General features: G+C 40.6%; 1 pseudogene; it reads left to right on the forward strand.

The window, feature by feature from the left end:
* Positions 1-8782: 8782 nt before the first annotated feature.
* LOC103224366 (keratinocyte-associated transmembrane protein 2 pseudogene) lies at positions 8783-9861 on the forward strand (annotated as a pseudogene).
* The last annotated feature ends 3649 nt before the right edge of the window (positions 9862-13510 follow it).

The following is a 13510-nucleotide window of genomic DNA, read 5'->3' on the forward strand; positions in this document are numbered from 1 at the left end:
CAGTGTGAGGATGGACTAATACAGTTCCTGATGAAAAGATGACTTAGTTCTCTCTCTCTCTCTCTCTCTCTCTCTCTCTTTCATGCTCTCTTTCTCCTTCTACTTTTCACCATGGGATGATGCAGCAAGAAGGCCCTTGCCCTTGGACTTCCCAGCCTTCAGGACTGTAAGAAATAAATCTCTGTTCTTTATAAATTACCTAGTGCCAAGTATTCTACTTTAGCAACACAAAATAGACTAAGACAGAGGGGCTTCTTTACCAGTTCATCAGATGTAACCAACTATGTATGAAGCACAATGCTGGGCATGGTTTATGCACAAACTGGAACCCCTGCTACTTGGTCATTCAGGAAAGAAATGATAAGGGTAGATGACAATAGGCATAGAAAGCCAAATTCAAGACATCTGTAGGAAATACAATTGACAGGATAGGCAACACAGACGTAGGTAAAAGTTAAGGGGGAAATGAAGGCCAAAAATAACTCCCAGAATTGTAACTCTTTCACTGACCGGCTGGTGATGCCATTTTCTAAAACAGAAGTACAGGCTATTCATGGGAGGAAAAATGAACTCAGCTGTGCTATCGAGAATTTGAAGTATTTGCTGGACAATGAGATGGAAATACATGTTAAGCACTTTAATATGTGGATTCCATGCTCAGGAGAGGCAGATGGGCTTCACTGACAGGTTTCAGATTCTCCAAAGATTAGATGTAATCTACATTGCGGAAAAGACAAGATAAGCATAGTGACGTGAGGAAGCGAATGTCCTCTAGAGGCAGACTGAGTCCAAGTCCTGATCTCTCCACTTACTGGTTACTTGGAGAAATGATTAACCTCTCTGTGCTTCAGTTTCCTAGTCTATAAAATGAGGATAATAAGAGTACCTACCTCATAACATCATAAAAATGAAACCAGTTTGTTTGTAAAGTGTTTAGGTCAGTATTCAGAGCCTAGTAAACATTATGTCTATCTCTTCCAAATAAAAATTTTCTCCAAGGAAGAGAGTATGAAATGAGAGATGAAGAAAAGTGGAATTAGCCATGGAGAATATCAACGCCTTAAGATGTAGGTAAAGAAAAAGGTATTCTTGATGTGGGTAAAGAAAGAGGTATTCTTAGAAGAGTGATAAGCAGCAGCTCCAAACGAGCTTTCTTTTCTCAAAAGACACCAAAACTGAGACACTGAGATACAGAGGTGATAAAATATCAAGAACCAACTCCTGGTGCAAGATTCTCTACAACTTTAATGGGCTGTCTCTCAAGTAATTTTTATTTATTTTATTTATTTTTATTTATATTTTCTTGAGATGGAGTCTTTTTTTTTTTTTTTTTTTGGTTGGTAATTTAGTTTTATTTATTACTAATCCTTGTACTCACTGTGCTTTACTTTTCAGGGATGCTGATTTTTATTTCAAACTTCTACATATAACAGTTGGCATTTAGTTTTGTGCAGAAATCAATTGGTTTTGCAAAATCACGGCACTCATGTCTACATTTGCCTCTAATGATAAAGCAACCATAGGTGTCTTTCATGGCACATTTCACTGTCAAAAGGGAAAAAAAAGCACATAAACCATTGAGTCATTATAAGTGCCTTAAGGTCCTACCTTGGGATAAATCAGTTGTCGATGTGGAGATGGAGTCTTGCTCTGTCACCCAGGCTGGAGTGCAGTGGTACAATCTCGGCTTACTGCAACCTCTACCTCCTGGGATAAAGTGATCCTCCCACCTCAGCCCCCAGGTACCTGGGACTACAGGCACACGCCACTGCACCCAGTTTATTGTTTTCTTTTTTGTTTTGTTTGTTTGTTTGTTTGTTTTTGTAGAGACAGGGTCTTGCTATGTTACCCAGGCTGGTCTTGCCCAGACTGGTCTCAATTTCCCAGGCTCAAGCAGTCTTCCCACCTGGACAGTGCTGGGATTACAGGTTTGAGCCACCATTCTCAGCCTCTCAAGTAATTTTGCAAGTACAGTGTAACATTTTTAGGTTCTTTAGCAGTAGAAAAAGGAAAGTATATCTTTAGCTACATTAAAGAGGGAGTATTCAGTAATCTTCATCTACTTATAAAGAAGTTTCGTATTTTAATAGTAATTGAGTGTGTTGTATTGGGAGAAATCATTCTCTCAAGAGAAGTTAAACAACTACTCTGACCATAAAATAATCTGTCTGCCTTATAGATTCTAGGTTGCATAATTAACATTCACGAAGTATTTTAAAAGGAAAATCACTTATGAGCCCTAAGTATTACTATGTAATTAATAATTTCCTAGACTTTATTTGATTAGAGATTACAGATGCAAAATTTGACATACCTGGTATGAAATCAGACTTTTGCTCTCAGCCTCACATTCAGCAATGCTCATAGTGTGCTAATGCCATCAAAATGCAGGAAAAAAGGTACTTTTAAAAATAATTTAGTTTTTGGTAGTTCTCTACTGTTTCTACTCACATTTCCAGTATCAAATGTGTAGGAATTTTCCATACCAAACAATTCTCCAATTCTCTGCCCACATCAATTGAGTTTCCTATAGTTCAACTTAATTGTAGAACACCGAGTTGGCATGGGCAAAGAAGTTACCTGCAGTTACCTGACACTATTTACATGGAGTTAGCATCCGATCTCACAAGTTAAAGTCTCAGTACCACAAGACTGTGTCACTTCAGATGCCAGTTGTAAGTTCCCAGGTTACCAAAAATAAAATTCTAAGCCCCCCAACAAACTGAATAGACCCCTCCTCTCACTCAAAGTCATTCCATAGTTAACCTGAAAAACTAGATCAGGCTATGATGGAAAAGGAGGGGACCAAACATGCCTCATTATACCCTCCTCCCTTTGGAATTCAGGCACAACTGACCAGTATTAATTTTAAAACAGAGACCTAAAGACTGACAAAATAGACTCTTTGTAGCAATAAGATACCAACATGACAGATAGCTAACCTTGAAAGGAATCAAAGTATTTTACCCCCAAATATATTTCTTCGACATATTTTGAAATGGTCCTGCAAAGCTGTCTATTGTGGGGAAAATCTACTTTCTGTAGAGAATCTTCTCCCCCTTTCTAGGTCTTTTCCCTGATCCAGGAGAGAATTAACTAAGAGTCTGGTACCTTTTTTAAGTCTGATGAAAAAAAACATGTACAATGTATTCTCTCTGAAGCCTGCTACCTGGAGGCTTCCTCTACACGACAAAAACCTTGTTCTCCACAATCCCTTATCTTAACCCAGACACTCTTTTCTATTGATTCCAGGTTTTTTGTTTTTTTTTTTTTTAGACGGAGTTTCACCCTTGTTGCCCAGGCTGGAGTGCAATGGCACGATCTTGCTTCACCGCAACCTCTGCCTCCCGGGTTCAAGCGATTCTCCAGCCTCAGTCTCCCTAGTAGCTGGGATTACAGGCATGCGCCACCACACCTGGCTAATTTTGTATTCTTAGTTGAGATGGAGTTTCTCCATGTTGGTCAGGCTGGTCTCCAACTCCCGACCTCAAGTGATCCGCCCACCTCGGCCTTCCAAAGTGCTAGGATTACAGGCGTGAGCCACTGCACCCATCCTGATTCCAGGTCTTTAGATAATAACTTAGCTTTTTCAACCAATTGCCAATCAGACAATCTTTGAATCTACCTATGACCTAGGATATCCCTCTCCCTACAAGTTGCCCCGCCTTTCCAGACCAAACCAGTGTACATCTTACATGTATTGATTGATGTTTTACATCTCCCTAAAACATATAAAATCAAGCTATAGTCTGACCACCTCGGGCACGTGTTCTCAGGACCTCCCTGGGGCTATGTCATGGGTCCTGGTCCTCAGATTTGGCTCAGAATAAATCTCTTCAAATATTTTCCAGAGTTTTATTCTTTTCATCATCATCACCAATCACCCATAAGTCGGGGTTTTCCACAACCCCTTCCTCAGATTCAGTAATTTGCTAGAATGGCCACTGAACTCAGGAAAGTATTTTACTTACAATTACCAAGTTATTATAAAGAGTTCAAATCAGGAACAGCCAAATGGAAGAGGCATAAGGAAGGGTATGGAGGAAGGGGCACAAAGCTTCCACGCCCTGTGTGCACACCACCCTCCCAGCACCTTCATGTGTTCACCAACTCAGAAGCTCTTCAAACTTTGTCATTTAAGGGGTTTTATGGCAGTTCCACTATGTAGGCATGGTTGATAAATCACTGGCCATCAGTGATAGGACTCTGTCTCCAGCATCTCTCGCTCTCCTCCCCAGAAGTCCTGAGCGGGGGCTGAAAGTTTCACAAAGTTAATTGCTCTGGCAATCAGCCCCTATCCTGAAGCTATTGAGGGGTTCCCCAAAAGTCACCATAGTATGGTTGGAAGAGACTTATTATGAATAACAAAAGATGCTCCTATTTTTACCACTAGGGAGCATGTCTAAGTCATGCGGCACCAAAGGGTGTTACTGGTGTCGAATTCATACAGGTAGATAGTAATCTCAATTCTTGCCTTCTCAGAAGAAATAATTTGACCAAGGTGGCATAAGGCAGAGTGAAAGACCAAGACAAGTTTTAGAGTAGGAGTGAAAGTTTATTGAAAAGTTTTAGGCAGGAATGAAAGAAAGTAAAGTACATTTGGAAGAGGGCCAAGTGGGCGACGTGAGAGAGTCAAACACCATGCCCTGTTAGACCTTTGGCCTGGGGTCTTATACAATGACATGCTTCCAGAGGGTTGCGTCCTTCTCCCTGATTCTTCCCTTGGGGTGGGCTGTCCGCATGCACAATGGCCTGCCAGCACTAGCGAGGGACTGCATGCACTGACATTGTGTTTACTGACATTGTGCCCATGCTCATTTGAAGCATTTTTCCCTTACCAGTCGAGGGTTTAAACTCCACCATTTTGCCTCTTAATGTGCATGCTTGAGCCCACCCACCCAACTTCTGATATCTCACCTGGAAGCAGCTAGTCACTAGTTTCAGGTGTTTTCTATCTATTGGGAGACTGCCTTTCCCTGGCACTGGCTAATAAACAATTATTTAGAGAGAAAGTTATCAACTGCATGACCATCATCTGATGGGCACCTGATGTTCCTGGTTGGGTGGTGGGTAGGGAGGCCTCTCGTGCCCTGCTCATATCTGCCTACCTATAGTAACACTATCGCCCCTATCATTTGGGAAATTCCAAGGGTTTTAGAAGTTCCATGTCAGGAACTGGGGACAAAGATCAAATACATATTTCTTATTTATCACAGGTAGAAAAAGAAAAGAAGGCTAGGAATTACTTGCAAAAGGAAGCTTTCTCAGTCTTTCCGTTTTCTAAAGACCTTGTTGCATTTCCCCAAAATTATTTAAGAAGGGGTCTTTAATTGCAAATATGCTAATTATAAACTGAAAGTTAGTATTTATTGTGTAGCATGGTGCATTTGAGCTTTATTAAGTTTTAGATTAAATCTAAATACACAGTGTCTTAATTTAATTTAAATTAAATTAAGATTTAAATTAATTTAAATCTGCTTCCCCAAGAAGCAGATTTTGAAATAAGAATTCAAGTGCAAGTAATTTATTTGGGATGTACAAGGAAACCATCTGGGAAGTGAAGAAATGGGACAAGGAAGTAAAGGCAACTAACAGAGGGTGTGTCCTCAAGCCTAGCTACCACTGGCTTGGTGTGATATAAAACCATGAGTCTCAGAATTATCCCTACAGGAGCTGTGATATTTATCCACCAACTCCCATCACCCATTGGTGGAGGGCTGCTCCTAGGGTTGGTAATTTCTGAGCATTTCCTTTGGTGCCTGCAGGATTCAAAAGACCTTAGGCACAAAGATGCAGATATTGGCAGGTGGAAGTCTTGGAAGCCAAGGGGAAGGGAGTATACAGTGTCAAAGGTAACAGAAAATCAAAATCAGAAAGAACAATTGTCTTTAGTTTTCTCAAATAGAATGTAGTTTTTCTGTTGCCTTTCATGCAAAACCTCCTCAAAATTTTTCTATCTTCTCTGTCTCTGATCCTTCTCCTCTCATTGTGTCTTCAACACACTCTAATCAAGCTCTGTACCCACCATTCCACCAGAACTATTCTTGTCAAGGTCACCAGTGATCCACAAGATGCTAAATTCAATGGTCAATTCTTAGTCTTCATCTTACGGGCCCTATTACTAGCATTGATTGATTGATTGAAACAGGGTCTCGCTCTGTTGCCAAAGCTGGAGTGCAGTGGCACACTCATGGCTCACTGCAGCCTCAACCGCTCCTCCCACCTCATCCTCCCAGGTAGCTGGTACCACAGGCATAGAGATGGGGTCTCCCTATGTTGCTGTGGGACAATAAACTGGTCTCAAACTCCTAGACTCAAATGATCCTCTTGCCTTAGCCTCCCAAAGTACTGGGATTACAGGCATGGGCCACCACACCTGGCACTATTTAACCCCGTTGTTTGCTTCCTCCTCCTCCTCCGAGCACTTTCCTTAATTGGCTTTCATGACGTCATAGATCCTGGTTTTTTTGTTTCCCTTCTGTCTCATGGGCTGCTGCTTTTTCAGACTCTCTCCTAATTTTTGGGGCTTTTTAAAATTGGAGTGCCAAGGACTCAGAACCTATATACACTTCTCTATCTCAGCCATTCCCTTTGTGATGTCATCTAGTCACATGACTTTTAAGTGTGATCTATATGTTTACTTGCAAATGTTTATCTCCAACCCTGACCTCTCTACTGATCTCCTGACATATATTTAACTGTATACTCGACATTTTAACTTAAGTGACCAAAAGACATTTCAAACTTAGTTTGCCCCAAAACAAATTCCTGATCTTTCCTCTAAAACTTGGCCCTCATGCAATCTTGCTCATCTCAGTTGATGACAACTCTACCTTTTTGGTGGCTTAGGCCAAAAACATTGGATTTATCCTTGACTCCCCTCTTCATTCTATACCACATCTAATTTATAGCAATCCTCTGTTACCTCTATTCAAAATATATTCAGAACTGGAACAGTTCTCCAGCAAGTGCCATATCCAAGCCACCATCATCTCTGAATAATTGCAAGAATCTCCTAGCTGGCTTCTCTCAGAGGAGCCAGAGGGATCTCTTTAGAATGCTAAATAAGGTCATATCACTTCTTGGCTCAAAAACTCTTTAATAATACCCCAAATCATTTGGAGTGAAATCATTCAGAACAAAAGCCAAAATCTATTGTTGTGTTTTCTTGAGACAGAGTCTCGCTCTGTCACCCAGGCTGGAGTGCAGTGGTGCAATCTCAGCTCACTGCAACCTCTGCCTCCCAGGTTCAAGCGATTCTCTTGCCTTGGCCTCCCAAGTAGTTGGCATTACAGGCATGTGCCACCATGCCTGGCTAATTTTTTTGTATTTTTAGTAGAGGCGGGGTTTCACCATGTTGGCCAGGCTGGTCTCAAATTCTTGACCTCAAGAGATCCACCTGCCTCGGCCTCCCAAAGTGCTGGGATTACAGGCGTGAGCCACCACACCTGGCCAAAAGCCAAAATCTTTAGAATGGCATGTAAGGCTCTAAGTAACATAGTCCCCCGTTACCTCTCCAACTCCATCTCTTATCACTGTACCCCATATTCCTATTGACTCCAGCGATATTGGCCTTTGCAGTTCCTTGGACATTCCAGACACTTCCATACGAGGGTTCTTACCCTTGCTGTTCCCTCTGCCAAGGGCTCACTAACTCACCTTCTTTGCTCAAACATCATCTTCACAGTGAGACCTTCCTTGACCACTCTCCTTTTTTTTTTTTTTTCCCAGTCCTGTGTGTTTCAGACCACCAACCTTTCAAGATCTAACCCCACACTCCCTTCCAGCACTCCCCATCTTCCTTCCTTGATTGGTTTTTCTCCATAGCACTTATTATTTTCTAACATGCTGGATATTTTACTTATTATTTTGTTCATTGTCTCGTCACTGGATTACAAATTCCACTCAGCAAGAGTTTCTGCCAATTTTGTCACTGCTCAAAGCCTAGAACAGTACCTGGCACATAGTGGTTACCCCGCAAATATTTTACCTTGTTAACTAAATGGTTTAATTAATTAAACTTATTGACCTCATTAACTAGTCAACTAACAGCAAATGATGAAGACTGAAGTAGTTTGAGAAGTGACTGGAAGGTGAGGAATGTGAGGCTGATCATATTCCTTTTTTCTTTTTTTCTGAGACAGGATCTTATTGTCACTGCATTCAGGCAGGAGTGCAGTGGCACAATCATAGCTTGCTGCAGCCTCAACCTCCCAGGCTTAAGTGATCCTCCCACCTCAGTCTCCTAAACAGCTGGGACTACAGGCGTGCACCACCACAGCTAACTAATTTTAACATTTTTTTGTAGAGATGAATCTCATTATGTTCCCCAGGCTGGTCTCAAACTCCTAGGCTCAAGGAATCCTCTCACCTTGGCCTCTGTTAAGTGCTGGGATTACAGGTGTGAACCACCACATCCAGCCAAAAACAACACTTTTAAGAAGCTTGGGGGTGGGTGTGGTGGCTTACACCTGTAATTCTAGCACTTTGGGAGGCCAAGGCAGAAGGATCTCCTGAGGTCAGGAGTTCAAGAGCAGCCTGGCCAAAATGATGAAACCCCGTCTCTACTAAAAATACAAAAATTAGGCGGGTATGGTTGCACACACCTGTAATCCCAGCTATTTGGGAGGTTGAGGCAGGAGAATTGCTTGAACCCAGGAGGCGGAGGTTGCAGTGAGTCAAGATCATGCTACTGCTCTCCAGCTTGGGCAATAGGGTGAGAATACATCTTAAAAAAAAAAAAAAAAGAAAGAAAGAAAAGAAAGAAGAGTCCGTTATCGTCGCTGCTGCCCTGAGGAGGATGAGGAAACCCGCACAAGCAAAACCGCTGCCCGGGTCGGCCATCCAAGCCCTTGCGGGGCTGGTGCGGCTGCTGGTCTTGGCGCTCCTGCTCCTGTCTGCCACTCTATCCAGTGTTGTATCACGGACTGATTCACTGAGCCAAACTGTACTCAACTCAGTTATTTCTACCCCAAATGTGAATGCTTTAACACATGAAAAACAAACCAAACCTTCTATTTCCCAAGTCAGTACCACCCTCCCTCCCACAACGAGTACTGGGAAAAGTGGAGGAGCATCTGTGGCTCCTCATCCCTCGCCTACACCTCTGTCTCAAGAGGAAGCTGATAACAATGAAGATCCTAGCATAGAGAAGGGGGATCTTCTCATGCTGAACAGTTCTCCATCCACAGCCAAAGACACTCTGGACAGTGGCGATTACGGAGAACCAGACAATGACTGGACCACGGACCCCAGGGACGACGACGAGTCTGATGACACCTTGGAAGTAAACAGGGATTACATGGAAATTGAACAGTCAGTGAAATCTTTTAAGATGCCATCCTCAAATATAGAAGAGGAAGACAGCCATTTCTTTTTTCATCTTATTAATTTTGCTTTTTGCATTGCTATTGTCTACATTACATATCACAACAAAAGGAAGATTTTTCTTCTGGTTCAAAGCAGGAAATGGCGTGATGGCCTTTGTTTCAAAACAGTGGAATACCATTGCCTAGATCACAATGTTAATGAGGCAATGTCTTCTTTGAAGATTACCAATAATTATATTTTTTAAAGTCCTGTGATTTGAGTTTGCTTATTATGTAATTTTATTTGCTTGACTTTTTATATGATATTGTGCATATGTTTGACATAGGCAATTGGTACTTAAATGAGAGGTGGGTCTCTGTTTTGCCTTGGTGCTTTGGAAATTAAATGTCACAAACAAGAAGTATATAATGTTTTATCTGTACTTTTAGAGCTGAGTTTAATCAGGTGTCCAAAATGCGAGTTAAGCATTACCTTATATTTACACTGTTAGTTTTTATTGTTTTAGATTTATGATGCTTCTTCTGGAAGTATTAGTGATGCTACTTTTAAAAGTTCCCAAACTTGTAACTAAATTGTAACATGTCTATTACTGACTCATATTCATTCTCTGCCATTCAAATACTATTTTTTAACCACACATTTTTTTGTAGTCCCAAACTGTAATGTACAAGGATATGTGTGATAATGCTTTGCATTTGAGTAATATTTTTTTTCCTTCCAAGAAAACTGCTTTGGATATTTTTAGATAATTTAAACATAATGTAGGATAATGATATTGCTCAATCTGACCACAATTTTAGGTAAAACATTAAATGTGTCAAGAAATCTTGCAACATAGATTCTGCAGTTTGCAGTGGACATAGATAAAATGTTACAGAGATACTATTTTTTTGGTTTGAATTACTATATTAAATTTAGAAGTGGAAACTGTGGTAAAATATTACATACATGTACAGTTGCCTTTAGTTAGCAATTGATGGTAGCATGGGTATCTCTAAGGTTTCAAGCATTGAGCAGAGTTTAAAATTATATCACATTTGTTTACTTCATTTATTATTTTATAGTAAATTTGAATAAATCTTAGGGGCCATTATCACTTAAATAATATTGTATCTAGGTATTGTAAATTAAAATTATACCTGAATGAAGTTGTTTGTATACGTAAGGTATATTTGTGTACAATGACCTTTTTTCCTCCACGCTTGTTTTCCTTTGTTTTTGTTTTTTATGGCAACTGGAAATTATTTACTATATTTCATTTGTGTCTGTCTATCATAAAGAACTGATCAATATGTAAATATGTGATTTGAACCATGGTTGACTTACAAGTGTCCCCACAACTCTTTAGAAAACATAATATATGTTAAGCAGGGCCCAGGTGAGCCAGTGGGCTTGTGCTTTGTGTAGAGCTGGAAGAAGGCCATCCATCCTGTCTCTCAGGTGGACAGTGTACTTTCCTAATAAGGAAGGGAAGTACAATGGAAATATCTCCAAATTGTTTTATTGCAGTATTTTTTTTTTATTATCTGAAACTGTATTATTTTAGTATTTTGAATAAGATTTTTAAAAATAAATGGCAAAGATATGTATATATACAAAAAGAGGTTTGGATGAGAAGGGAAAATAAAAGAGCAGGGTCACGAGAGTGTTGAAGAACCAAGAGAATGTTTTGTTTTGTTTTAAGTCTGATATCTTTGAGCACACTGGAAGATTGAGGGAAAGCAGCATGAGCCACCATGCCTGGCTGCTAAAGGCAATACTTAACCAAATGAGTATAATTGTCTTCCTCTAACATTTTTCTCTTACAAAAAAACGTGGCAGGCCCACAGAGGATAGTCTGCTCATTCCAACTCTCAAGATTACAAGGGACTAGGTATGAATGAGCACAGATGTAAATGAGTTTGTGAATTGGATGGTCAGGTGGTAGAAATGGTATACTTGTCTAATTCTATTTTCTGTATGAATTAGCATCGAGATCATCTGCTAAGGAGTAGGACAAGGTAGGGGATTTGTGGAGCGCAGTGAGTATTTGAAATATCTACAGAAAAAAAGGGGGAACAAAAATATCACCTAACTGAGCTTAGAAACGGCTCCACACAGCTGTGGTCCATCACCACCAGTCTGGGGAACAAATAATGTCAACTACCTGAAAGAGAATACCCAAAGCTAGGTCTTGTGTTGGCTGCCTCCCTAGGATGCATGTTCCTATTCTTTCTCCAACAGCACCCTAAATTTTCCTTTGAAACATTCACTCCTCAACCACATGGTTGTGGTCATATTAACCTCACTCATCCACCTCAGCTCTAGTGGTGGGCCCTGGATGGCTTGGCCAATCAGCATTGTCCACCCCTGACACTGGTCACAATGACTGAGGTGGGAATGAAGAAGGGACACAGTTTGAGCCAAAGAGAGAGAGAGTGAATCCCAAACTCTGTGCCACACATCAACTTCAAAATCACTGTTCTTTTCTGATGGATGGTGTGGGGAGCAAAGGTAACATCTAGAATTGTAGCTGCCATTTTGCCACCAAGTAGAATACAAGGATAAATCTAGCCATGAAAGGTCGAGCAGAGAGAGGGATAGAAATAGGATTTGGTTACATCCCTAGGTCAACCGATACATGATGGAAGAACTACACCTGCAATTTTTTTATTTTGTGAACCACAAGATTCTCCTTTTCTATGGGCCTGTTTGAGTTTTATTGTCCATAACTAGCTACCTAAGAGTCCTAAGGGACACACTTTATTGTTTTAAACATGTGATCTGAGGATTATTTGCATAATTACATCTGAAGGAGAATACCAGTATTCCTCATTTGTTAACATACAATCCAGATAAATCTTTTGCATGTCGCCTTTAAAAATTTGCTAACATGTAAGTATTCCAAGGGGCTTTGGAGGCTGGAAATTCAAATTTTAATTAATTCATTAATTGAACAAATATATACCGAGCACCTTCTTTGTACCATGCCCTGTTCTTGATGCTGTAAATATAGCAATGAATAAAACATATAATTAATAAAAAATAAATAAATAAAATAAAACAAAAATAAAAAATAAAACAAAATAATTCCTGCCTTAAGCAGTTTGTATTTCAGGTCAGAGAGAGAGAAAGAGGGAGGGAAGAATGGTAAACAAAGAATATACCAGATAGTGATAAGGACTGTGAGAAAAATAAAACTGAGTTCAAGGATACAGGGCAAGGGGGTACCATCTTACACAGGGTAGACAGGGGAATCTTTCTGCTAAAGTATTATTTCGGCAAAGACCTGCAGGAAACAAAGGAATGGGCTGTGCAGATATTTGGGGAAACATTTTTCCAGGTATAGGAAACATCAGGTGCTAGTGATGTGAGCGTTCTTAGGGGAGTCAAGGAAGATCAGGGTAGATGGAGGCTTTGGTAAGTCTTTAGATTTTAATGGTGTCTAGGCCTGTAGAACAAAATCCACATTCCTTATCAGAAATTTGAGGCCCTTGGCCATCTGTACCTCACCACCTTGCAAGCCTGTCTTTGACCATGTTCAATGTGATGCCAGTCCTCTTCCACACACTGTAGCTCTTCCCTGGACATATCATGCGCTTTACAAGTTAACACTTCCCAGGCCATAGCTTTGGGAATGTCTAGAATGCCTAGAATGCGCTTTCCACGATCTCTACCTGCTAAAATTCTCTTAGTCAAGAACCAGCTCACATGCTACTTTTGTCACACGTAATCACTTCCTCTTCTGTGTTCCTACAGAGTTTTAGCTGTACCTCTCTTGGGGAGTGCTCATCATACTAATGTCTGCAATACAGCATCTCAGCCCACAAGTGCCATCCCCACTAGACTATGCAATGTTTATTCTTCTTTAAACTTCCCCAATATACAGTGCCTTGGATGTATTAAACCATTGCCAGATTTGTTACATAAAAATGCGAGGCGTACCTGGGGTACAATGAGTAATCCAGTGTGACTGGAGAAAAGTATGAAAGAAAAGAAGTTTGGGATTTTCAAACCAGAAAAGCAGGCCAGGCGCAGTCACTCACACCTGTAATCCCAGCACTTTGGGAAGCCCAGGTGGGTGGATCACTTGAGTTTAGGAGTTTGAGACCAGCCTGGGCAACATGGTAAAACACTATCTCTATCAAAAATACAAAAATTAACCAGATGTCGTGGCCTGGCTATAGTCCCAGCTACTTGA

This window comes from Chlorocebus sabaeus, chromosome 20 (genome assembly GCF_047675955.1).
Source record: "Chlorocebus sabaeus isolate Y175 chromosome 20, mChlSab1.0.hap1, whole genome shotgun sequence".
NCBI lineage: Eukaryota > Metazoa > Chordata > Mammalia > Primates > Cercopithecidae > Chlorocebus > Chlorocebus sabaeus.